This window comes from Equus caballus, chromosome 8 (genome assembly GCF_041296265.1).
Source record: "Equus caballus isolate H_3958 breed thoroughbred chromosome 8, TB-T2T, whole genome shotgun sequence".
Taxonomy (NCBI): domain Eukaryota; kingdom Metazoa; phylum Chordata; class Mammalia; order Perissodactyla; family Equidae; genus Equus; species Equus caballus.
This window is the reverse complement of record NC_091691.1, coordinates 75,646,400-75,672,223: the sequence shown is the minus strand read 5'-3', so window position 1 is coordinate 75,672,223 and position 25,824 is coordinate 75,646,400. Positions and strand designations below refer to the sequence as shown.

Here is a 25,824-nt window from a genome sequence, read left to right as displayed (position 1 = left end):
AAAGAAAACAGATTGTTGTGGGTTTTTTGGGTCACATGAACCTCCTCCTTCATACCCCTCCCCTGAAGGAGCTGAATACTCTCATCTAGGGAGACAGAAGAACACATAAAGAGACCCAAGTAAGCAGAGATCCATCTGGGAAGGAATCCTGGGAGTTTGAGACCAGGCCCTGGGCTGCATGGAAGTCCCCTCAAGCAGTAGAGAAGAGAGAGGGAGAGAAGGTTGAGGGAGAGAGAGCCAACAGTTATTTCTGAGTAGGAAAAAGGCATGATAAAAAAAAGACAACTCAATGGGGAAAGAACAGTCTCTTCAACAGGCAGTGCTGAGACAAACAGATATCCACGTGCAAAAGAATTAAGTTGACCTCTACTTCACATCACACACAAAAACTAACTCAAAATGGGTTACCGACCTAAACATAAGAGCGTTATAAAACTCTTAGAAGAAAACATGGGAATAAATCTTGTGAGTTTGGATTAAGCAGTGGTTTCTTAGCTATGACAATAAAAGCAAAAGCAATGAAAGAAGAAATAAAGAAGACAAACTGGACTTCATCAAAATTAAAAACACTTGTGCTTCAAAAAACATCATCAAGAAAGTGAAAAGACAACCCATGGAATGGGAGAAATATATTGCAAACCATGTATCTGATAATGGTCTAACATCCAGAGCCTATAAAGAGCTCTTACAACTCAACAATAAAATAACCAAATTAGAAAATGGGCAAAAATTTGAATAGACATTTCTCAAAAGAAGATATACAAGTGGCCAGTATCCCTTAGATGAACAGGTAAACCTGAGCTTTTCCCACTACAGGGCACATGAAAAGGTGGTCAACATCATTAGTCATTAGGGAAATGCAAATCAAAACCACAGTGAGGTACCACTTCACACCCACAGGGATGGCTATAATAAAAAGACAGACAATAACAAGTGTTGGTGAGGATGTGGAGAAACCAGAACCCTCATACATTGCTGATGGGATTGTAAAATGGTGCTGCCACTTTGGAAAGCAGTCCAGCAATTCCTCAAAAGGTTAAACATAAGTTGCCATGTAACCCTGCAATTCTACTCCAAGGTACATATCCAAGAAAATTAAAAACATATGCCCACACAAAAACTTGCACATGAATGTTCATGGGAGCACTATCCATAATAGCCAAAATATGGACACAACCCACAAATGTCCACCCATTGATTAAAAGATAAATTAAAACATGGTATAAACATATAATGGAATATTATTTAGCAATAAAAAGGAATGAAGTACTGGGACATACTACAACATGAATGACTCTTGAAAACATTATGCTAAGTGAAAGAAGTCAGATAGAAAAGACAACATATTATATAATTCCGTTGCCGTGAAGTGTGCAGAATAGGTAAATCTATAGAGAAAGAAAGTAGATTAGTGGTTGTAGTTGGGGAGAAATGGGGAGTGACTGCCAATGGGTCCAGGAGGTGATGAAAATGTTCTGGTGGTGATGTTCTAGGAAATAGTGTTTCTAGAAAATGTTCTCGATAGTGGCTGAGGACTGAAGGAGGTTCAGACGGGAGAGGAGACAGATGGAAGGAAGGAGAGGTCTCAGGAATCGGATCCTCCACACTCTGTCTGGATTAACATCTCTTAGGGCAAACGAATAGGTCCCAGAACAAGACTATTTCTTCTGGATGCGGCTTTTGACAACGCCTGCCTCAAAAACTTCAACTGTGTCACCATCTTCCGGTCCTGAGGCAGGGACACACGTCAGATTCCATTTTACCCAAACTCCCTGCCTTGGGTTGATGGGGTAGCATCTTTCTAGAGCCACAGTGCCTTGTGGTTTTCTCCTCACGTCTCTAACTTCCAGTTCCCAAGAGTCAGTGTGACTTCTTCAGGCCAGCCTGTCACGCTCGATGTCACAGGACGACATGGGGGTTCTGGGCAGACCCCACTCCTCCTGGGTCATTGTGGGGCAACAAAGGCTGTGACTCGTGCCTGACCTCCCACCTGTGCCTTACAGATGTCCCTCTGATCAGATTTGCTCTTTGATGGCATGTCCTTAACAGTTACAACGACTTCCTTTCAGTAACGCCCCTCAAAACACTCTCCCTGAGGCCCCGCCTGCCCGCTTGCTATCGTGGCTTGCAACACACAGGGCTCTAAGATCACCCATTGCACGGAAGCGGCTCTCAAGGCTTTAGGAATAAGTAGCAATTTCAACCTTTTAGAACATTCTCCCCTCACTGGAGAAAGCCAGAAAACAAAACCATAGAAAGACAAACCCTGAAACCCCCAAACACCAAGCTTGTGAAGAAGAGGGAACGACAGTCTAAACAGAAGAACTGCCGAAGGCGCGTTGGAGCAGACCGAATCCTACCTACGTCCTTTTTTCCTTTGTCTTCTTTGTCTGTGTCACACAAATCCTGTACTGGGGACTCCACGGGACCAGGTTTGACTGGGTTTTACTGGAGACTCAGGGTCCGGGACTAAACGGGGACGCCTCAGCTGGCACAGCGAATCTGGAAAAGAGAAGAGTTTTGGGTCAGAGGTGGCTTTTCGCCTACTTATTCTCGTGTTGGTGTTGGCTGAAGGAGAGAAGTGCAAAGAAAGAGGACTCGGAAAGCGAGAGGAGTGAATGAGTGAGGTCCCAGGGGAGGATGCCCGCGGGATGCAGGGGGACGGGCAAGGGTCCTCAGAGGAAGGCCCATCTCAGGAGAGGCCACAGGTACCAGTGGGCCTGGCCCCCTACAGTTAGTGCACGATGCTTAGGTCCTTTTGGTTTCCCAGTAAAAACGGCCAGGCCGGGGGAGAAGGGAAAAACCATGCTATATTAAGTGTTTCTCTCTTGGGCCAGCGACAGGCCTGGCAAAGCCCCAAAGGCCACATGTTTGCCCTTCCAAAGGTCAGTGCTGGCCTGGGCAGCCCCAGCATGAGTGACCACACACCCACAGCTCCCAGAAGGCAGGTCCGCCCCAGCCCGCTCTTGCACCAGGACAAGGGGCACTCCTGGGTGCCCCGCACGCAGGCGCTGCTGTCTGAGGTCAGGGTGACAATCCACAAACCCGAATTGTTCTTCGGCGAGTTCTCTCTGAGGCCAATTGTTCCACCACACACGTTTCTCCGGCTCAGGCCCGCCTGGCAGGCCCTGGGCCTCCACAAATGTTTGTTGTTGGCTCCCCGGGGTGAAAAAGCAAGACTGGGATTGGGCAAAGCATCTCATTTACTGAGGCCTTAATCCAGCAAAACCCTTACTTCGACAGTTTACCTTGGAAAGAGAGGACCACATAAATGGTTGCTGTCGTTTATTTACTCCAGATAACCAGGGTTTGGGGCTGGGGCCACAACCCAGCGCAGACGTGTGCTCAAAGCAGCTTTGATGAAAATGCACGCCGGGCAGGGAGCATTTGCGACGGTCCTGGCCTGGGGGGCAGAGAACGTCCTGGGAGAGCAGAGCCAGACCAAGAGGCTGGGCCTCCACTGACCATCCCTCCCCTCGTGGGGTGAGGGGCGCCTCTTAGAGAGGCACATAGGTAAATAAACGTGCAGCTGGCTGACTCTCAGGCTCGGAGGTTCTCACACCAGAACTCTCAGTTCTACTCACGGTGTGTTGCTGTAATCCCACTGCATCACTTTTAAACTCCCGAAAGCAAAAGAAAAGTGAAAATTAATCTAATTAATGTCGACAGTGTTCACAGTAAGGGAAATTCTGGTGTTTTGCCAAGAGTCTCTCTCCCCAGCTAAGCCAGCTTTGTGGGTAAAGGGCTCAGGTCTTGGAGCCTGACAGGCCCAAGCTGGAGTCTGGGCTTTGTCACTTAGCTGTGTTACGTGGGGACATCTGTGAAAGGGGCAAAAGTGACACTTGCCTCACAGAACCACTATGAGGGGATGTGAGAAAAGATGTGAGAACTGTGAAGCCCTCCGGGGATAGTAAACACTCAGCAAAAGTTGGCCCCTTATGACCCACTGGACTTGAGCCCTACCCACCGACCCCAAGAGGTCGCCTTCTTAGGCACCTAAGGAGGAGCTGGGACCTTCCTCCTGTGCCCCTAGATCCTGCCCCCAGGAATCCTGGCAGCAGAGACAAGACTCACCGTGTCTGAGGGTGGGAGCTCCAGGGAGGGAGGTTCCCCAAACCCTGCCGTGCCCAGCTGTCAACACCTTTCACAGCCATTACTGTCTAACCTCCTATGGACCTGGCAGCAGCCCTGGGAGGCAGGCAGGTGACTGGCTGGTATTTCTATTATCCCCATTTCAAAGGTTCAGAGAGGAATGAGTCTTGGGCTAGGTCACACGGGAAGTTACCCCAAGAGCTGGGTCTCAGTGCTCTGTCTAATAAAACAGCGAATATTTATTGAGTATCCAGACATTCTCTCACATTCCCATGGGGATGGAAGAGTATCCACACTTCCCAGTGTGTGACTGGATATTCAGAAATGCAGCAGAAGTGACATTATGGCCGTTCCAGGCCCAAGCCTGAAGAAGGCCCGGCAGCTTTTACTTTTGGGTTCTGAGGGAAGGGAGCCACCTTGAAATAAGGCCAACTACACTGAGACCACCATGTTGGAAGGAAGCCCAAGCTAACCACATAGAGATGTCACACAGAGAAGAACAGAGGACCCCAGGAGGATTCTCTCTCTCTCTCTCCCTGATGGTTTCGTTTCTCTGGATAACCTGCCTCATCCAGGCTCCTTGAGGGCAGCAGCCACATAAGACTTGCCTCTGACCTCTCGGTCTGCATAACGTCCAGCTCAGACTATCAGGAAACCATTCAAATATCCAGAAATTCAGGATGGATGAATAAACTACAGTATAGCCGTACGATAGAATATTACACACGTGGAAAAAAACAAGCAGGATTCTCATGTGCTGATGGGGAAGAGATCTGCAGAATATTCTGTTGGGTGAAAGGAGCAAGGAACGGAACAGCATTTTCAGTAGGGTCTTACGTAAGAAAGGGGAATATAAGACTAGATTCCCCATAGTGCATGAAAAAATACTGAAAGGAGAAATAAAATATGATTAAAAGTGCTATCTATTGTGGTTATGTTTTTTAAAAAGAGTTATCTTTTACCAATATATACTGAATTATTTACAAGTGAAATAATATGGTGTCTGGGATTTGCTTCAAATAATCCATGGATAGACAAATGAACAGCAGAAAAGAATCAATCCTGGTCACGAGATAATAACAGAGGAAGCTGGGCAATGGGTACCCAGTGGTTCATTACACTCTTCTGTCTACTTTTACATCAGGTTGAAATTTTCAACAACAAAGTTTTTAAAAAAATTGTTACCTCTAGGAGGGAGTAAGGCAAGAAGGAAGGGGAAGGTGGATAGGGACAGCGTGAAAACAATACTTTCATACTTCACAGAGCATATCTTTTTTTTTTTTAATGATTGAGGTGAAATTCACATGACATGAAATTAACCATTTTAGGTATGGTAAAGTGGACAATGCAGTCCTGCTGCTCTGAGACGCGTCCAAATACAACCTGCTTGGTCACCTGGCTTGTTGGTGGCTAATCACAATTAGGGTTTCCCCCGTGTCATTGTCTCAGTCACTGCCCCTTCAGCAGCATCTGCTGTGTGCCACGTGGCTGAGCGCTGCAGATAGAGAGGGAATAAAGAGCCAGGCCCTCGGGCAGCGGCTGGTCCTCCTTGCCTCACTCTTGTAACATGCCACAGCAGAGGCTGCTAGTTGCTCAATCAATATCCATTCTCCTATTCTTTGTCACTAACAGAACCTTGGGTAAATACTCAGCTGAAAAACTACATTTCCCAGACTCCCCTGCAGATAGGGATAACCAATGAAAACTAATTCCAGTTCCTCCTCCTTCTTGCTCAAAATGAGAGTGTGACAGTTGGTACTCCAGCAACCATATTGGACCATGAGGTGCCCTTGAGTAAAATGGCCACATGCAGAGGACGGTAGTGCAAAAAGATGGAAGTGGTCTAAGTCCCATGGAACCAGCATACCAACTCTGGCCAGCCCACCTCCAGGCCTCTTTTATGCAAGAGAAAAATAATCCCTATCTTATTGAAGCACTGTTTATTTCTGGGCTCTGTTACTAACTGATACTCATGGGTTGGGTCCTTTGAGTTGGTTTATATATCCTAAACAACAGAGGCTACCAGGCTCTGAAGAGATCTGCATTGGCACGAAGGGGCACAGAGGCAGCCACAGCCCAGAAAATAGCCAAGCAGCTTAGTGTGAAGGGCGAGGAGGTCATCCAAACCTCACAACAGAATCAAAGAGCAAATCTTCTCACCTGGATGCCAATGAGGGGTCTGAAGCAGACCTCAGAGCACCATACATAGGACAGGCTGGGGCTAAGGGGGAGGCTGCATCTAGCCTGCCCAGCACTGTGGGCCCTCCAGCCCAAGACACCTATCACAGGATCTCTTTACCCCAAAGTCCATCTCAAATCCTGGGGCAAGGTCTGGCTTACGCACCTCCACCTGTGTGGCTTCACACTCTGGCCTCTGCTCCACAGTCCAGCCCCATTCTTCACCTCCCTCCACTCTCCTCGCCATCTGTGTCTTCAGAAGTACCTGAATCACCGCCCACACATGCACATTCTCATCACCAGGCCTCTGCATATAAGTTTCTTTCTGCCTGAAACATGCCTTTCCCCACCTCTTGGTCAGACTCACCCCCCTACATCCTTTGACTTAGCTCTCAACTTACTCAGCACTTCCACAAGGAGCCCTCTTGACTCCCCCAGCTGGACAAGTGCCCCTCCAGGGGCTCCCACGGTGCCCTGGGCTTCTCCTCCACTCTGCGTGGGACTGTCTGTCTCCTCCACTAGTCTGTGCGTCCCGCCAGGGCAGGGACGAAGTATCTGACTTTCTAGAATTGCTCTTGAAGGCTCTCTGGCCACGAGTCTACCCCATGGCCCTCAGTACACAGCACAGTTCCTGGCACACAGGATGCTTAATAAATATTGATGATGGAAGGACAGAATCTAAGACCCAACAAGCAAGTGCCTTTACGAAGCCCCAGTTCCTCTGCCCGAGATGACAAGTGCTCTTCCTCCCGACAACTGTCGGCTTCTGTGCTCTCCTGCAAATGGATCAGTCACATGTGCACTTTCCGGGTCAGACACACTCTACCCTCCTCGGGGGTGGGTAAAGGCCTCGTTCTGATCTTTGCTTTCTCCCCTGGTGCCGGGCAATGTGCCCCACTTATAAGGAAGACTGGAAGTTGGTCAATCAACAATCAACTTGGCCACGTTTGCAGTTCTGGGAAGAGTCAAATGTTTGCAGGCTGAGATCGCTAATATCAGGTCTGGACAACACTCAGTGTTTGTTGGTCTGCGTCTCCTTGCCCTCTGAACTGAGAGGGGACGAAGATCACTGCGCCCAAGTGACAGAGGTCAAGAAGGGCTAGGTTGAGTTGCTGCCAGCATAGATCCAAAGCTGGCTCCTAGGACAGGAGGATGCGCGCCCCAGCCCTCGGCAGGAGCCCAGAAGTCGGTGCCGCCCTCCCCCAGGACTGGTCAGACGCCTGCACGCACTTACCTGGAGGGGAAGGACCCACCAGTGCCTCGGCCGCTTTACCGACTGTTGTGAACTGAGCTGGTCTCCGGAGGAGGGAGGTTCAGCAAAATTTTAATTACAGGCCGTCTCTCCTGCTTCCAATGGCCAGGCTCTGAGAACGTAGTACTTTAGTCACATGGTATTAAATCAAATCACTTTTTAAGTATACTAGTGAGGCAGAGTATTTAAAGAAAACCTGTTAGGAAATCTTTTATAAAGCAAGTTAATCGACCTTTTTATTGAAATTCCGGGGTTTTTGTTGAAGAAGTTTACTTAAGTGAGTTAATTCAAGCCTGTCGGGCATGCCAATCATTCACTCATCTGTGTCCATCTTGTCATATTTCTCAGTGGGGCCACCTCCCCCAAATCAGGTCTCTGACGGCTCCCAGCACTTTCACAATTCTCACTCCCCTTTTCCTCCAGCCTTTCCACTCAACTGTGCACACGCTGGAAATTCTGAAAGAACGTGTCATGGGCTGAACGGTGTCCCCCGCCCCCAATTCATGGAAGACCTATGGCGGAAGTCCTAACCCAAACCGCAGTACCTCAGACCTCAGACACGACTGTATTTGGAGATTGTGCCTTTAAAGAGGTAATTAAGGTAAAATGAGGTCATTAGTGGGGGCCCTAATCCAACAGGACTGGTCTCCTCATAAGAAGAGATTAGGACAGAGACACACACACAGAGAAGACCACGTGAGGACACGGAGAGGAGTGGCCAAGGAGCGAGGCCTCGGGAGAAACCGGACCTGCCGACACCTCGATGCTGGACTTCTAGGCTCCAGAATCGTAAGAAAAAGAATCTGTGCTGTTTAAGCCCTAGTCTGGGGCATGGTGGCCCCACACGCTGACACAGGAGCGTGTGTCAGGGCCCTGTCCTGTCTGCCGGGCTCCAGTGCTGACGCGGCTGTGGTTCAGGGTCCCTTCAGTTTCCCCACCACAGGGCGTGGTGTGGGGTCAGATGCAAACATGGCTGATGCTCGGGAGCCCACTCCCCTCCTCGGTTCTCTGATGTGTGGACCGTGTCATTTACCCACAAGGAAACGAGATTCTCTCTCACTTCTTGCCATCTCTGAGGCACAGGAAGTCAGAGTGAGAAGGGGATCCTGACACCCCTAGCCTGGATTTTTCTCTTGAATTAACACTTTACTTTTTTTTTTTTCCTAAAGGATTGTCACATATATTCCTAAAGTTAAGACTCACAGCAAATCTGTGAAATAGCCAGGATTAGAAATCTTATTTTCATTTTATAGGTGACATAAACCGAGGCACAAAGAGTGAGTGAGGTAGGGGCCGGCCCCATTCCCTAGTGGTTAAGTTTGGCATGCTCTGCTTTGGCAGCCTGGGTTCAGTTCCGAGGCATGGGTCTACACCACTTGTCTGTCAGTGGCCATGCTGTGGTGGCAGCTCACATACAAAATAAGGAAGATTGGCATAGATGTTAGCTCAGGAGAAATCTTCCTCAGCAAAAAAAAAAAAAAGTGAATGATTTATCTGTGACCCTGTGACTTTTTGGGCAAGACCCAGGTTCTCTGGACTCACGTTCATCTGCTCCCAGCTCCCTCCCACTATCGCTGACACCACAGACACTCGAAAACATCACCATTACCAGGTTTCTCCTCTGCTGCAAAACCTTCAATGGCTCCCAGGTACAGATCACATCAAACCCTTACTGGTCTGCAGTGCCCCCTGCCCTCTAACCTCTGTCCCCTTCCATCGCCAACTCCATTGTGACAGACCAGTCATGCTGCCTGATGGACACAAGCCATGCTCATATGTTACCACCCCTCTGAGAACACCTTCCCCACTTCTTTCCGACTAGCCTAGGAGCCACCTCCTTCAGGGAGCCTTCCCTGACTGCTGTCACTGAGGTCTTTCCACAGTGCTCTCAGGTCCAGCCACACGAGGTATCTCTGAACAGACTTGCCCTTATTTTGTTGTAAATTGCTTAACCATGTTAGTCCCTAGGCCAGGGAGCACATCTTCCCACCAGCCCCGTATACCTGGACACAAAGAAACTATTCAATAACTCTTGGTCTATCAGAAGACGAGACAGGCGTAAGTCACCTCCACAACATAAGCATGTTCAGAAATAGCTGTCTACAAGCTCAGCTTGGTAAACAGAAGCTCATTCTTCCCAGCTTCTGCCACGTTGCAAGAGTGCTGGATTGTCCATGCTGTCTGCCTGGCCTCCAGCCACACTGCTTGTGCCTCCCTGTGTCCCTGGACATCCCAACTACCCCACGGTCCCTGCCTCTCCCTCACAAAGCTAATGATCCTTAAACCAATGCCTATGCAAACTCCAGGAGTTACTATTTACAGATTCCAGAGTCTTTCTTTAAGGACGACCTCTTGTTATTAGACTAGACCTCAAGGGCAAGAAGTTTGTTCACTTGCTGTATTCCCAGCTCCTAGAAAAAAGCCTGATACATAACCGCTGCTCAAAAACATCTGTTGAACAAGTTAGTCGAATAAATGAGACTATTAACTCTTTGACTATCCATTTCATAGACTTTTACAAACTTAATGATTGAATGAAAATCCAAACCTACGGTCTCTCAGCCAGGCCTGAGTGAGGTGGGCTGCTGGCCGTGGGGTATTGCAAGCCAAATAGGAGTGCCCAGGAAGCCCTGTCCTTTAGGCATAACTCCAGCATTATTGATCCCTTCCAAAAAGCCCCTCTCGTCAGCGACCCAGAGCTATCGCCAAGGAGGTTTCCACAGTCTTCCCAAAGAACCAGAATGCCCATCCCAAAGCGGCACGCAAGAGGAAGAGGCTGGCCCCAAGGCAGTAGTGCTGGCCCAGCTGTCACCTCCAAAACTGGGAATGGGGTGGCTGCCCACAGCGAGGCAAGGACGTCCCCGCTGTGTCGTGGATGGACTGACCTCCGTCCCTGCCAGCAACGCTTGTGAGGGCAAACCCCAAACACAACAAGCCCATCTTGGCCATGAAAACCTCAACTTCTTCCCTTCTAAGTGCCTCCCCGAGGTGCTGGCCAGTCACAGGACCTAGTTTTGGGTTTTAGCTCCTATCTCTTTCCTACAGCTTTGGGGAGACCTACTATGTGCCGCTCACCGAGAGGGGCGCAAATATGGAGTTCCAGAAGCTCAACATCAGGAGAGGGAATTCTGCCAAAAGCACAAAGGAGGCAGGCCCCTCCTTTGTGACCCTCAGCGATCCTGCGTGGTGGGAGGGAGAGCACCATCAAACTCCAGGAGGTCACTGGAATGTCCCCAGTGGGAACAGCATGCCTCAAGGCTCCTGGATAAGCCGGAAACGCAGATGCTGGAGGTTCCCAAATCCCAGCCCCGTGCCCGGGTCAGAGGTGAGGGCTGCTCCGCTCTCCAGGTCATACCGCAGCACCCCGCCCCCCAGAACCCCGTCTCAGCGCATGCAACTCACAGCCTCCAAAGGCTTCCTACGTTACTGAGTCCAAGGCCAGGTCCATCCAAGATCCGGGTCCTCGCGGCAGGGTGGGCTGGCCTGCACGCTCTCCTTTGGTGGCTCCTCTCCAGCCCAAAGGCCTCCTGGGGCTCCCCAAACAGGTCACGCCCCTGCCCCCTCCCGTATACCCCCACTTCCTGCAGGACTCTGCCCTCACCCCAGACACCACTCCCCTCCCGGCCCTCCAGCCCTGGGCCCAGCTTTCTCCCCTTTCCCAGCGTGCGCTGGAGCGTGGCTAGTCCGTGGTCACAAAGCTCCAGGAGGCTCTGTCCCGCTCACAGCCGTACCCCAGCTTACTATAGTACATGCTGGCGAAATGAACGAATGAACCCCCTCTTTCTTTACACACCACACACTTCCCCGCTGATGGTTTTACTCCTTTGTGTGTGCCCGTATAGTTGGTGACACCGAGAAGGTGTCAAGTTAGGCAAGGCTGGGAGCCACAATGCCAGGTGACCGCAGCCTCCGTCCGTAAAATGGGCTGGCAACACTCGCTATGGGTTAAAAAAGCCCGCAGAGCACGCCAAGATCCCCGCCTGAAGGGCCCTGTGTTTCCGCAAAAGATCGTCAGTCCAGCTCTACAAGCAGCCTCGTGTCCACCCTTGGCCTCCTGGTCGATCTGCCCTGAGGAAGGAAAGGGCATGACTTCTGGAGGCTGGAACACGAGGCGCACCGTGCGGGACAGCCACAAAGTCACACAGGAGGGCCCAACCTTCTCACCTCGTGTGAGGCTTACCTGGGCACAGGTTGTAGCTGCATTTCTGGATGGTGTGCCCGAGCCATGTGATCCGGCTGTCCCCCACATGGGGGGATCTTCTACCACCCCTCCTAAGAGCTCACATGTATTGTCACCAGGCACCATCCTAAGCATATCTAACAGCTCCTTCGGCCTCCCAGTGGCCCTATGAACCAGGCACTATCATTATCCCCACTGTAGAGGACCAAAGCACAGAGGCCCCGTCCCTGGTGTCTACGGCTGGTCCTGTGGTCCTGTGGTGTGGCAGAAAGAGCACAGGATCAAGCACAAGAGGACGTGGCTCTGGTCCCGGTGTCAGCTGTGACCCCCTGCTGGGGCCTTAATCCCTCGGAGCATCTTTGTAGAGTGACAATAAGAAGACCTGCCTACCCTACACACAAGGCAGGAGGGCACTTGGTAAATTCATAACACACGACACACAGGAGCGGCAGCTGGTGTTATTTAAGGGGACGACAACCCTGGCGATTTCTCAGCTGTTTCCTTTAGGAGGAGGGAAGGAAAAGCGGCCCCCCACCCCCACAACAGACAGCCGGAAGCACAAACTGAAACCAGATACTCTGCTGAGAACGTGCTGCTGATGAAGGCAGTGATGCAACAGAGCTGGGGAGCTTGGATCCACGGAAAACCCGTGACATCAGTAACAAACGGGACTTGAAACAAATAAAAAACAAGCTAATTAAGTATACAGAAGGATTTAACATAAGTGCAAATCAACCAACTGCTGTTAAAGGGGAAAGGGATATAAGATGCAAAAATTAACACAGCATCAAGGAATCGGCGGGGACGGTTCTTGTCTTCAAATGTATTTTAATGCAGTGGTGGCACCATAATTTCAATGACATTTTTTAAGTTGTTAAAAACACAACCACACATTTTAATGAGGTATCTTCAATGAGAACCAAGCTTCTATTTTCCAAAATATCTCCCCCAAATTAAACAATTTCATTTTATTCAAGTACCTGTTGCTTTCCATCTATAGTTAATTATTAGGTGAATGAGATTAAATACTCTTCTAGGACAAGCTAGAGGAGAGCCAGGCTTTGGGGACCTTCATCGAGGCCTGGGGAAGGAGCTGTCTGGAGCGCATGGAGCTGCCCCAGGACTGTTGCACTGACCTGTACCCCACTGGCCCCCACCCCAGCAGGGCGTCCATCCCGTACAGGCAGTCTGGCCCCCCAGACCTGCAAGGCCCCTGCCTGCTCTGCATCCCAGGTGGCCGGCAGAACATCTGGGAAAGGAAGGGGTTCCAGCCACTCTTACAAAAGCCCCTTTCGCTTTGGAACCTTCTGGCCTTTCACCATTGTGGGGGTGGGGGTGGGGACCGGTGTGCTGTTGTCTGGTGGAGGGGGCAGGAGGGGAGCGCTTAGAAAGAGCCCACCCTACACCCTACACCCTACAGGGGGTCTGTAGCCCCACTGAGGCAGGCAGGGACACAAACCTAGGAGAAAAGGCAGGGTCAGCAAAAACCTGAGAATAGGAGAGACCCTTCTGTACAGCAGAGGAGTTACAGGCCAGGGGGACGGGGGCCCATAGGAATCAGAAGTCCTCTTAAATCACTAAATTGAATAGACGCCATTGTAGAGACCAGCCAAAACACCAAAGAATGAACTCTCCTCCAAGACGCCAGTCACCTTCAAACCACACCAAGATCAGGGTCCACTTTCCACGGGCAGCAAAACTGAGCCACCCTCACCTGCCAGCTCCTACGAGCGCTTCTGCCCCAAAAGGCAGGGGAGGCTGCATTTCATCCCTGAAGACGCCTGTTACGGGAAAAGGGGGCTCAGTCAAGACAGTAATCTGCATACAAGGAAGACCCCAAGGGCCCCTCTGCAGCCCCAGGCCCCCCTCCCCCCACCTTCCCAAGAAACATGGCTGCTGTCTCTTAACACCTGAGGGCTGATTTGTGGTTCTCGGTAGGAGGGAGCTGGGAAGGTGACATTCAGTGTGGGAAGGCAGCCCTTGCTGAGTTTTATGGTGTGATTCTGAGGTCAATCACTCTAGCCCCGGGAACAGCTCCAGATAGATTTACCGGTTTTAATATTTGTTTGGGGCATTGCAATTAATTGAAAGATGCCTTCTTCCAGTTATTGTTCTGAAAGGTGGACCTTGGTCTCTGAGCACTTATTTTTATTGGGCATAATTACAGTCACCTAGAAGTGGTATTTGTCTGGAGTCCTCATTCCCGGTGAACAGTGCTCTATGGGGCCAGGCCTGCTTGAGTTCCCAACCCAAGGATCCACTCCTCTTGTAGAAACCGAAACAAGCTACAGTCCCCTCCACAAGCTTAGAACCCTATTAATTTGCTAAGCTTACAGCCTCCAGAGGTTGTCAGATATGGCTTGAGGGCCCTGGGGGCTGCAGAGAGAGGAGGCAAGGGATGAGGGGAAGATGCTGACCAGCCCCATACCAGTTCTAGTCAGCAGGCCCCGCTCCACCCAGTTTTCACAGCAGGCCCCCACTGAGCAGCAGCACAGAGCAGCAGGTAAGACCATGGGTCCAGAGCCAGCCTGCTAAATTCGAATCTTGCCTTTGCCACTTATTAGTTGTGTGGCCTCAGGCAAGTTACTTAACCTCTCTGTTAACTCTGTCTCAATTTTCTCTTCTCTAAAATGGGGATGATAATAATACCCATCTCATAGGGTTTTTGAAAGGATTAAATCAGTCAATAATTTTAAAACACTTGGTACAATGCCTGGCACGCTGTTAGAAGAACAGACTGATTGGTAAATAAAAATTTCAAAGTTATTTGAAGAAAGAACTTTGTGGCTAAAATGAAGTTTGAAGACCATTCTTCTAGACGAGGGGTCCACAAACTTTCTGTAAAGTGCCAGAGAGTAACTAATTTAGGCTTTGTGGGCCATATGGTCTCTGTTGCCACTGGCCAAGGCAACCGCGGACACACAGAGCAGCAGGCATGACTGTGTTCCAACAAACGTCACTTAGGAAAAGGCCTGGGGCCAGCTTGGGTCTGCGGCCGCAGTTTGCTGGCCCCCGGACCAGGCAAATTCCCTATTTTACAGGTGAGGAAAGCAGAGGGGGGAGGTATTTGGCATAGCTGGAACCCAGGGCTCTGCCCTCCTAGACCAGGGCACTCTCTAAAATCAAGGGTCCCGGAAAGAGAGAGAAAAGTATGAACGCTGCATTCCCAGCAGACATGCTCCTACTGCGTTCCGCCAGCTGAAGAGGACAAAGTGACACAGGCCATTGCTTTCCATGTATGATACAACCCTGGGCTCCCTGAGGTGGGGCACAGGGGTGGGGTGTCTCCTGATTCATCTCTGTAGTCCCCCAGCAGCCACCACAGGGTCTTGCTCTGAGAAAGCCAATAAGTATGGATGGCCCAGCAACAAGCGGGGAGATGACCACGATGGAAGGACTGGAAGGACCAATCAGGGGGCAGCGACTCCCACCAGGAAGGCCACCTGCACTTCTGCATTCCAGGGAACTCTGGGAGTGACTGATGAAATGAAGCCCAGATACCCACGACAAGGGGAAGACACTTGTTAAAGAATTAGAAGATAAAAGGGACTTCCCACAAGACACTAACTATAACTAAGTTCAAATGATACAAACAGGGTTTTATAACATTTCTTTTTTCATCTTCCACAAAAGGTTGCAAGTACAAGACGAAATTTAAGCGTCTGGGAAGGTCTGTGAGAAGGAAGGACAGTCCCCTTCTGTGAGACCAGTTCTTGTGGTGTAAGACATGGCTCCCCCCCCCCCCCCCCAAATCTCTGACGCTCCTCTCATCCAGAAGCAGGGTCTGTCTCTTCCTCGGAGCTGAACTTGGTGACTGCTTGACCCATGGTACGCAGAAGTGACATGAGCCCGTTTCCAGGCCAAACCTTTAAGGAATCGGCAGCTTCTCCTTCCTGTTTCTTGGGACATTCACTTTTGGATGGCAACCCCCATGCTTTGAGGAAGTCCAAGCAGCCCCATGGAGAAGCCCACATGGAGAAGAATCAACAGCCAGCACAACATGCCAGCCACAGGAACGAGCATCTTGAAAGTGGATCTTCTGGCCCTGAGTGAGCTGGCCCAGATGATGCTGTGTGGAGCAGAGCTGAGCTGCACCTGTTGGAAACTGCCCAAATTGCAGACTCAGGAGCAGAATAAAGGATTATTATCGTTTAAGCCACTAAGATTTAGGGTGGTTGGCTACACAGCAATAATAACTAGAATAGGCTCTTAAATTTCAATCATTTACTCAGGTCACAGAGCTATCTGCTCCCACAGGTGACAGAAAAATATTGTTTCTTGGGAATTTGGGGGTTGGGGGGGGAATGCAGACCCCAGGTTTAACATTCTGTTATATTCATAAAGCAGTGTGATATTGTGATTTATAATAAGAAATATATATTTGCTCTTCTCCTAAAACCCTTGGAATTTACAAGAGTGACAGAGGTGTCCTGATATTCCTAACAAACCCCTTTCCACCATAACTGGGTTTACGTAAATGGGGTGACTTTTGGAAGCACCTAAGGACGGGGGCTGGTTGCCAGGGGAACCAAGCATATGGTTGGAAGGTTGGAACTTTCAGTCCCCCCCCACCCCCCACCCTGACCTCCAGGGGAGGAGGGAGGGCCTGGTGGTTGACTCGATTACCAATGGCCAATGATTTAATCAATCATACCTATGTAATTAAGCCTCCCTAAATACCCAAAAGGATGGACTCAGAGAGCTTCCAGGTTGATGGACACTTGGAGATCCTCAGAGTGTGGCCTGCTCCAGAGGCATGGAAGCTCTGTGCCCTTTCCCCATGCCTGGCCCTATGCATCTCTTCCATCTGAGTTCTGTGAGCCTCTCTAACAAATTAACCAAACCCAAGGAGGGGTCGTTGGAACCTCCAGTCTATCGTCAGTCAGTCAGAAGCACAGCATCTGAAGTTGCGGGGGGCGGAGGAGGTCTTGTGGGACTGAGTCCTTTCCCTGTGGGATCTGACAGTCTCTCCAGGTAGCTAAGGTCAGAATTGAGTTGAATTGTAGGACACCCAGCAGGTGTCACCGAATTGTTCGAGGGTGTGGAAAACCCACACACACATCGTACTGGGAGCAGAATCGTAAAGAGTTAAGATATTCTGGGAGAAACTAGAACGAAAAAAGTACGTCTCAGGAGGATCTGAAGGTAGGACCAATATTTTTATTAAAAAAAAGAATTTTGAGCTTGTATGAGCATCTTGACAAATTTGAGAATGAGACTCCAGAGTCCCGATCTAGATATAAGATGACAGTTGGGAGAAGTTCTGATTTCAAATATTCAAACATGCATCCTGACAGTTGGTTCAGAAAATATGGTCACCATCGCTTACAATATGGAAGAGAATATTCTGGCCTAAAAATGTTGAGTCCAGTGTTACAAGTGGTTGTCTCAACTTCAGCATAACTCTTATAGATTATCTGAATTCGAGTAGCAAAACTTTGTCAGGTTTACTAGGATGAGTCAGTTCTAAAAGGCACCCCTTAGTTAACTTTAGACAAGAGTCTTTACCATTGGTTGGAGAATGGATGTCAACGAGCACATTCTTTATTGCAGTACATTTGATGCTAAAATGATCTTTCTGACAATTACGTGTACTAACTGTCATCGGGCTGAAGTCATTTAGGTGCCAGTTAAGAAGTTTCTGGTTATCAAAATCCTGGACAACAGAATTTACTGTTTAAAAGTCTAAATTTGCAAAACACGTCCTTTTGAAAGAAACTGGAAACTATCTAAAAAGAATCTTTGCTTTACAAAAATATTTACTAAGGTTGTCTTTAGGTAACGACAACCTTTTGTGAATTCAAATTGCAATCATATATATAAAAGTTGTATGTACATAATTATTTAGAAACCCACATTTGTTACATAAGAAGAGGATGCCATGGGCTGAAACTGGGCATGTATTATTCAAAACCCTCCCAGTGCCAAGTGACATAAACCCAACCCAAACTTGCCTACGCTGCATTTCCCCACATTCGCCACCTTGGAGTTTTCTGTCACACCTGTGTACTAGCTGTAATATTATTACTGACCTTGTATTGACTTTTTATTAAACTTAGCTTCCTGCTGAGCAATAATGAAATCACAAGTTCCATGTACTAGTTATGTTTTTTTTTCTTTAATGCACATTGAAATGAACACACGGAGTTAAATTTTTCACATGTTCATAGGCATTCAACTGAAAATCAGCCTGCAGTCCATCAGTGGTGTAAATGCCATCCTTTAAGGCACAGAGAGGGCATTTACTGAATGGAGAACCAGCTCTCACTGGTTCTCACTGGCAAGTATGGCATGCGACCTTGTATTCTCACTGGCAAGTGTGGCATGCGACCTTGGCCAAGTCACCTGGTTTCTCCTGCCTCAAGGTCCCCGTTGGAAGAAGTGCGTTAGCCCTGCCAGCTCTTCAGCCACCTCACGAGAATACCAGGAGTGATAACCCCATGCCGCCGACAACAGCCCTAAGGGGGGGACAATGAACAACCCCCATCCACAGCACTCAGGTGTGGTCGGCGTGTCCTCACCTCCGGGGTCTGAAGGCCTCTTCTTCCCCGTGTCTGAACGCCGGACCAGAGAGCTTGGGACTGGGAGCCATAGAGGTCATAAGCGGACGGCTGCGGAATGAGGAACTTGACACTCAACTGCTTTCCTGGTGCTAAAGTCTATTAGAGATCCATTAAGTAAACTTGGCTCCAATGAGATAACAAAGGCGCTAAAACTCTATGGGGATAAACCAGGAGCTGGGCTTCCGGAGGTTTAAAACCACGTCCCCAAGAACGTCCCCGAGCAGCCCCGCCAACCTCCTCGTTCCGACCGCTCTGTTTTCGGTCTGCGGAACCCCGGAACCAGGCCATGGCCCCTCCTCCCCATCCCGCCATCTCCCTGGGTCTCAGGGGAAATGGAGACAGGACGAGGCTGAGGACGCAGAGGTCTCTGGTCCAACTCGGGCTCCCAAGGTTTGCTGCCCAACGGCTGGCTTCCCTCGGGCACGGATGAGGCTGCAGTCACCCGCGTGGGTCTTACCAGGAGGGGTCCCTCACCTGCGGCCCCATCCCCGTAGCCCTCGGTGGATGTAACTCAAGCCCACATCCTTAAAAGACCTAGAACGGGGCCTGGCACGGGGTGGGGATAATTTCAACCTTATTGAACAAATCCGTTTTATAGGGAAGGAGAAAACTGCCAAACCACAGTCCACCCGGCCAAAGCAGGCAAACGTAAAGCAGCTGCCTTAGGTGACGGCAAATGCTGACGATGACGTCATAGGGATTCTTCCGCGCTGAGAATATAATCCCTGCCTCAGAGGCCGGGCACTGGGAACATGAGAGTGAGGCGATCAGGGCCTTAGATATTATCTCGTGCAATCCCTGACGTCACCAAGGAGAAAACATCAAGGGGTGAAGTGACTTGCCTGAGATCCTCCAGATCACTCGTGGCAAATCTAAGACCAGTGACCTTTTTCAGAACACCGCAAGGGAACTTCAGCATACCCTGTCAGTTCCTGGGTGTGACGGTTAAAAGGCAAAACTCCAGCAATATTAGCTATGCTGCCTTTTAGCTGTGTGAGCTAGGGTAAGTTACTTAACCTCTCTGTGCCCTCATTTTCTCATCTATAAAATAGAGGCTGTGAAGGCTAATTAAGATTACATGTAAAGTGCTCCCTAAGCACTTAAACACTGTAATACTTAACAAATGTTAGGTTTTTAAAGTTATTATCGGATTGCCCCAGGGTTTCAGTAGAAATACCACCTGTTTAATCCCTGAGTTGACAGACATGTCCCCCATGGCCCAAACACAGCAGCTCACAGAGCAGAGTCCAGGTTTTGGAGTCACACCGGCCTGGGCTTTTCGCCTGGGTGTCATAACAAAATAGCACAGACCGGGCAGCCTAAACAAGAGAATTTATTTTCTCACAGTTCTGGAGGCTAGAAGTCAGAGATGAAGGTGTCAGCAGGGTTGGTTTCTTCTGGGGCCTCCCTCCTTGGCCTTGCAGACTGCCACCTTGTCCGTGTGGCCTCACATGTTGTCCCAAGTGTGCCAGGTCTCTGTCTTCTTGTCTGTGTCCTAATCTCCTCCTCTTTTAAGGACATCAGTCACAGTGGATTCGGCCCACCCCTAGGACCTCAATCATCTCTTTAGGGGCCTCATCTCCAAATACAGTCACATTCTGAATACTGCGGGTTAGGACTTCCACACGCCTTTTTGGGGGATACACTTCAACCCATACAGCAGGGTGGAGCACCCTCCTTCCTCTTTAGGGAAGGAGTACTTAGAGATCCGTAAGTCCTCATCTGGGGCTCTGTGCCGGGCCACACTGAATGGGTTTTGAATCCGGAGAGATGTCCAGAACCAGCAAGTGCCTTTTCTCATTCTACAAATATGCTTTCTGCTTCAAAAAAGATGTTCTTTCACGGAGCCTGGATCCTGTGGCAGGCACTGCCCCAGCCCTACGGGAAATCCACAGCTGACTCAGAGGAGGACAGCATCTTCAAGGTGCTTATGATCTCAGAGAACAGCTCAGGCAAGGAGCCAAGGAATGATGGGAGTGATGGAAAGTGCTAAATGCCCTGGACATTCACAGGCCAAATGCTGGGGTGGACGAGGAGGACAAAACTGACCGTGGGAGCAGAGTATAGGAGCGCCCAGAGGGGATGGTTTTGCCCCAGGGGGTTGGGTGGCTGGCTCCATGGCCTGGACTGTTTGTATGGATGAAGGGCTGGTGGTTTGGGGAGGGGAAGGTGGTGTCCACCAGTCTTTCGTTGGCCTGCATTCCTGGGGGCCAGAGCTCCCAATCCGCACGGGCAGGAGAACTGACTCGGCAGATCCAGGGTGCCCAAGCTATGCTAAGAAACAGCGTCCTCGCTCAACGCCATGGCTGCCTGCACAGGTGACCACTGTCTGCCACTGACCAGCCAGAGCCCCAGTCCCTCAGCCATCCCCAGTCCTGCTGTCTGGGCCATCAGCAACATACGCTCCCTCCCTCTGGACAATTCTGCCTACCAGCGTTCTCTACCTGGCCCCAGTGGCGGGAAAGCTGAAAAAGCTGCTGGGGGGAGGGGCATAGGACGCACCGACTGAGACCACACAAAAGGCCTCCACGGGACACCTCGGGTCCTGTGCCCTAGTATCACCTGCGGGTTAGGAAATAATAATTACCGGAAGAGGGAAAACTATAGTGGAAGGAAGCAGATCAGTGGTTGCCAGAGCCAGAGGGTGGGTTTGTTCTTTTTTTAACCCCCATTATATTGAGGTACAAAAAATTATATCTTGATAAACCTGATACCTCCACAAATAAATAAATAAAATCATATTGGAATTTGGTAAGGCAAACGTTAATCATTGCTCATCCAACCATCATTCCCCTCCCCACCTCCTTGCAAGCAGAGCTCACCTCTTGCTACAGCTGAGGCAGAAAACACCAGAGACTTGCTTTCTCAGCCTCCGTGGAGCTGAGGCATGGGTATTGATCTATTGCTCTTCAATGGGACTGGATGGAAATTCTAGCAGAGGGATGCTGGGAAAGCCTTCTCTCCCTGATAAATTAAGACAGAAGGAGAAACTCACCTTCTGCCTGCTTTTGGATACAGCTACATGAGAATGTGATGCCTGGAGCAGTGGCAGCTGTACTGTGACCATGAGGGGACAAGCCTGAGGACAAAGGCCCACATGCTGAAAATGGTAGCCTAGAAGGTTAGAATGAGTCCTCGAAATTATCACTAACCCACTGAATTAACCAACCCTAGAAACTTGCCTCCAGACTTCTGGCTATGTGAGTCTATAAATACCTTGTTTTTTAAGCCAGGTTAGTCCAGGGTTCTTTTACCTATAGCCAATACTATCCTACAAGCCAGGTTGTTAACACCTCCCCAAACTTCCATCTCCCACCCCAAAACAAAGATTATGGTGAAATATAATCTTGTGGTTGTAAATTGAGCCCCATCAGAATTCTGAGCCCCCAGTCCCCACAGATAATGTTTTCCTCTCTAGCCCTTAAGCAAAATGGGGAAACAGATGCTGGTTTCTCTTGTGTGCAAGCCCATCACCCCTATGTGCGCCCTGCAGCTTAAATGACTGATAACAGTGTCAGGTGCGACCCACACCCATACACCCTCCCTGGTCCCTGTGGCCATAAGCCCCCATTTGCCCAGGATGGTCCCAGTTTACGTCTGTGTCCTGGCTTGATTATCAATAGCACCCTGCTTCACACTCAAAAGTGTCTCCATTTGGTCAGAAAATTAGGCAGTCTCTACTTCCGGTGGCCTCAGCACACTTTTCTTTCTGCTTACCCAGTGCTTCCCACACTCCGGGAGTGTGCGGCCATTCTGCCTTCCCCACCAAGAGGAAGATGAGAGGCTGGGGCCCTGCTGGGCTCGCTCAAATTCATCTCACCTTGTTCACAGAGCCTGACCTGCAGCAGGCGTCTGACGCATGTCCGCTGAACTAAGTCAAATGTGAACAGAGGTAACAGCCTTAAGCTCAAAGGATTGAGGGAAGCCAGGAGAATGTGGGTATGAGGAACAATTTTTGCAGGGAGAAGAGGAGAAATCAGCTGCTTTCCCAGAAGGCCTCACCCTCACCACTGAGCCCTGTCAGCCCCGGGTGCTGAGTAAAACTTGTCGTGCACGTCCGGGCATCCAGCTGGCTGATGGAGCCTCGCTGCAAAGGCAGCTCGTGCTCCTCATAACCCAGGGGGGAACCTCGTGAATATATGAACCCTGCAGACGCTCAGCATCCCGCAGATGCAAAGAACACGGGCACTGTAGACCGACACCAAGAGACAGAACAGCCACATGCTCTAAAATACACTGAATGTGAACACTCTCCTGTTTGTGACACACTGAGACGTGGTTTCCCCAGCAGACCACTTTCTTGATCTCATGGTTCAAACTCATAAGCATCTCAGCAAATGCCCCAGGAATATGGCAAAGGCCGTGGGTCCTCAGCTAGTGGTGAGCTCATGACATTGCCTCCCCCAGGGGAAGGCCCTATGAGGGCACAGCAGGGGGAATGCCCGCTCCACCCACCGCAGCGGGAACCACACACATTCTTTCTGAATAACTTCAGGGCTCAATTGTCACAACGGCAGGCAATTCCCGGTCTCTGTCCCCCTCCCTCACAGAAGTTCCTTTTACTGGTGAGGCCCACAGAGACTACCCAGCACTGTGCCCGACACATAACAGACACTCAGGGAACGTCAGCCCTGCGTTGGGTTCCTGAGTCATTTTCTCACAAGCTGCTATGTATTCTGGGGGTTGGAGGAAAGAATGTGCAGTGTGTGTGCTGTTGCTTCTTTCACGATCTCTGAGAAGCACGGAGCCAAAGCTTCTCAGAACTTCTATATCACAGACTGCGCCTATGCAGCCAGCTCAGCTAACCTTCCATCTATCTTCAAAAGCTCCCTCTGTGCTAAGGACCATAGGATGAAAGTTGGCTGGATTCTCACAGAATCTTAGCTTGACAAATTAAGGCCCTTCTAGCAGAGGCAAGTGGGCTGGCAAAAGGCCTGGAAAGCATCTCTCGCAACAGCTGAAGGGGCGATGGGTGGAAACGGCGGGGCTGTGGCTGAGCCACATACAAGGCCTTTCTAGCTGCAGGAGCCTTCTCACGGGGGAAGGTGCTGCTCATACAGCAGGATGCTCCAGCCGCGGAAAGTGCTGGAGCAAGTGCAATGTGGTCAGGATTCTCACTGCAGGTAGGGGACTAACTAGGTGACCTCTAACATATCTCCCAAGTCTGAAGTTCTAGCAACTCTAGACTCTGAGCATGAGGAAGACGATGCGGCGTGTGGTCTGGGGGACCGGTAGCCGCAGAATTCTGCACAGGGCACCCTTAGGGGGAACCCAGACAGAAGTCCCATCTGCAAGGACCTGGCCTGAGTAGAAGCAGGGGAGAACATCCTGGCCTTGCTGGACGGGCTGTCTGCAGGCTTCTGGGAAGCGATAAAGACCTGGGACAGGAACAGCCCTTCTCCACTGCCCTGTACGTTCCTCCACGAGTGTGCAGTTGTCTCGAAGGCCCTTTTAGAAGGTTCCCACCAGAACCTCTTTCTCCTCCTCCTCACTTATTCAGGCCATCCTGGTCCTGCAGCATCTCTCCAAGTGGACACCCAAGCCAGCGAAGGTGAAGAGCCCCAGAACTTGCCCAGGGCCCCTGAGAGCCTAGAACCCCCAGGCTGGAGGCCCCTGGCCCCTGGAGGGTTTATATGCTAATGCTTTCTCTTGAGCACCTCCAGACCACGTGTCTAGTTGGCATCCGAAGCCATAACAGGCCTGAGGTTTCAAGTTTTCAGGGAAGATTTTTTCCCCGCCCCAAATCCAGACTAAGACAGACAAGCTCCCCTACTTCCATGCCAATGGGCCAATGTCTAGCCCATCCTTTCTCCAAGCGTGCAAACCTCTGCAGGGGCCCTTTTTAGGCAGGGTCTCCATTCCAGCTCCCAGGCTGTCTCCAGCCCTGGAGAAGGCACTGTCAGGATTCAACTCCCTTTGGCTCTGACACCAGCACTACCCCTCAACACCCCACCAACCACCCCCACCCCCAGGACCGGCCTAGCATAAGCACAAGCTTACCGTCCACAATCCTGAGTTCTCTGGGGATTTCCCTTATATCCTATGAGCTTAGCTCTTCTTTGAAAGGATGCTAGTTACATTTTATACAGCATTTCTTGGTGCTGGGTACTTGGAAAGTTTTCAAGATTTTTACTCCACTGTGGTACGAAAAATAGTCTCAATCGGTGTTGGGATACCCTCTTTGGACTTGTTCATGGAAATCTTCCCTGGCTGACCTCCCACTCCAAGCAACTAATTCTGGCCACATCCTTGCAGATCCACAAACGCAGGGTGAACACCTACTATGTGCCAGTTGCTATTTTGGGTCCTGAGAATTTAAAAATGCAAAGACTGGAGCTCTGCCAGATACACATCAGCCCTAGAACAATGCAGCACGAGAGGAGGAGCAGCGGCCACATCACTCTCCTATTTAATTCGCAATCTATTTGCCCAGGTTGTTACAGCTTTTCAGCGGCTTCCTGTGTCCACATCCTGTCTCCCAACTAGATTGCCTGCTCCTCCGAAGCAGGGTCCGTGTCTTCCCCGCCCTTTACTCATGCTCCAAGGGCCTGAGACAGCGCTCTGCTTACCATGGATGTTAAAAAATGAAAATGCCTAAGCTAAGGAAGGGTGGAGGCATTTGAAAATAAAAACTAATGGGGAAATGAATACTAATAAACATTTGCTGGAAAAAAAAAAAAATGCCTCTCCCCTAACTCACTCCAATGCTCCCAGCTGAAGCACACTCTTGGCTGTTGCTGGAATCTGCCAGCTGGGCCTCCAGCATGACACAGCATCCCCGCCTGGCTTCCCTGACGACAGCGGGCCCCGGCATGACAAAGGATTCTCTGACAGCAGGAGGAAGAGGTCTTCTCATTGTCTGCAGCAGCCCCTACCATGGTCACACTCAGGTGCAGAGCTCGTCCCACTCCTAGAACTGGCGCTTCTGCCCGTCATTCTGCTTCCAGCTTGCAACCTGGGTGTTGTGTCATCTGTAAGACAGCTCCACTGCAATATCCTTCTGCAATTCAAATTCAAGGTGTCTAACACTGAACTCACCACAATGAACTCACTCTAAGCCCAGAAGACCGGCTCCAGCAGCCAGAAGTTCACACCTGGGTGAAGGCCACCATCCACCGGCTCAGCGAGGCCAGAATCCTGGGAGTCACTGAGACATCCTCCTTATCTCCCAGAGCCAAGCCATCACTGCAGACTTTACTCCCCCAGTATTTGGAATACATGATCTTCCCTCCATCCCCATACACACGGTGGCTGTGGTTCCAGCCAGGCCTCACCCATTTTACCTGGACACCGTCTGGAGCCTGTCACTGCCTCCTCAGCCCAGTGGCCGCCTGGTGCCAGTCCTGTTCCCTTCTGATTCATGGCGGTATGCCTCGACTCTTCTTACACCCTGTCCTCCATGCTCGACCTGCAGGCTAACAGCCAAGGTCCTCAGCAGGCTCCCAAAGCCCCTCCCCGCCCCTGTTCTTGACCTCGCTGCAGCCACCCTTCCTACACCAGCCAGCCTCAGCCGCCACACCTCTGCACACACTCTTCCTTCCCCACAATGCCCCTCACCA

The 25,824-nt window shown here is 50.2% G+C and overlaps 1 protein-coding gene across 40 annotated transcripts in view; it reads right to left on the bottom strand.

Moving 5' to 3' along the window:
- CTIF (cap binding complex dependent translation initiation factor) overlaps nt 1–25,824 on the bottom strand; it is a 296,979-nt gene that overhangs the window by 264,838 nt on the left and 6,317 nt on the right. For 30 of the 40 annotated variants that reach the window (XR_011421048.1, XR_011421049.1, XR_011421050.1 and 27 more), the window contains exon 2: nt 2,361–2,502. The gene's annotated coding sequence lies outside the window, so the exon portion shown is untranslated. The remainder of the gene's footprint in view (nt 1–2,360; nt 2,503–25,824) is intronic. The other 10 variants (XR_011421052.1, XM_070221061.1, XM_023647779.2 and 7 more) reach the window with 1 other exon arrangement.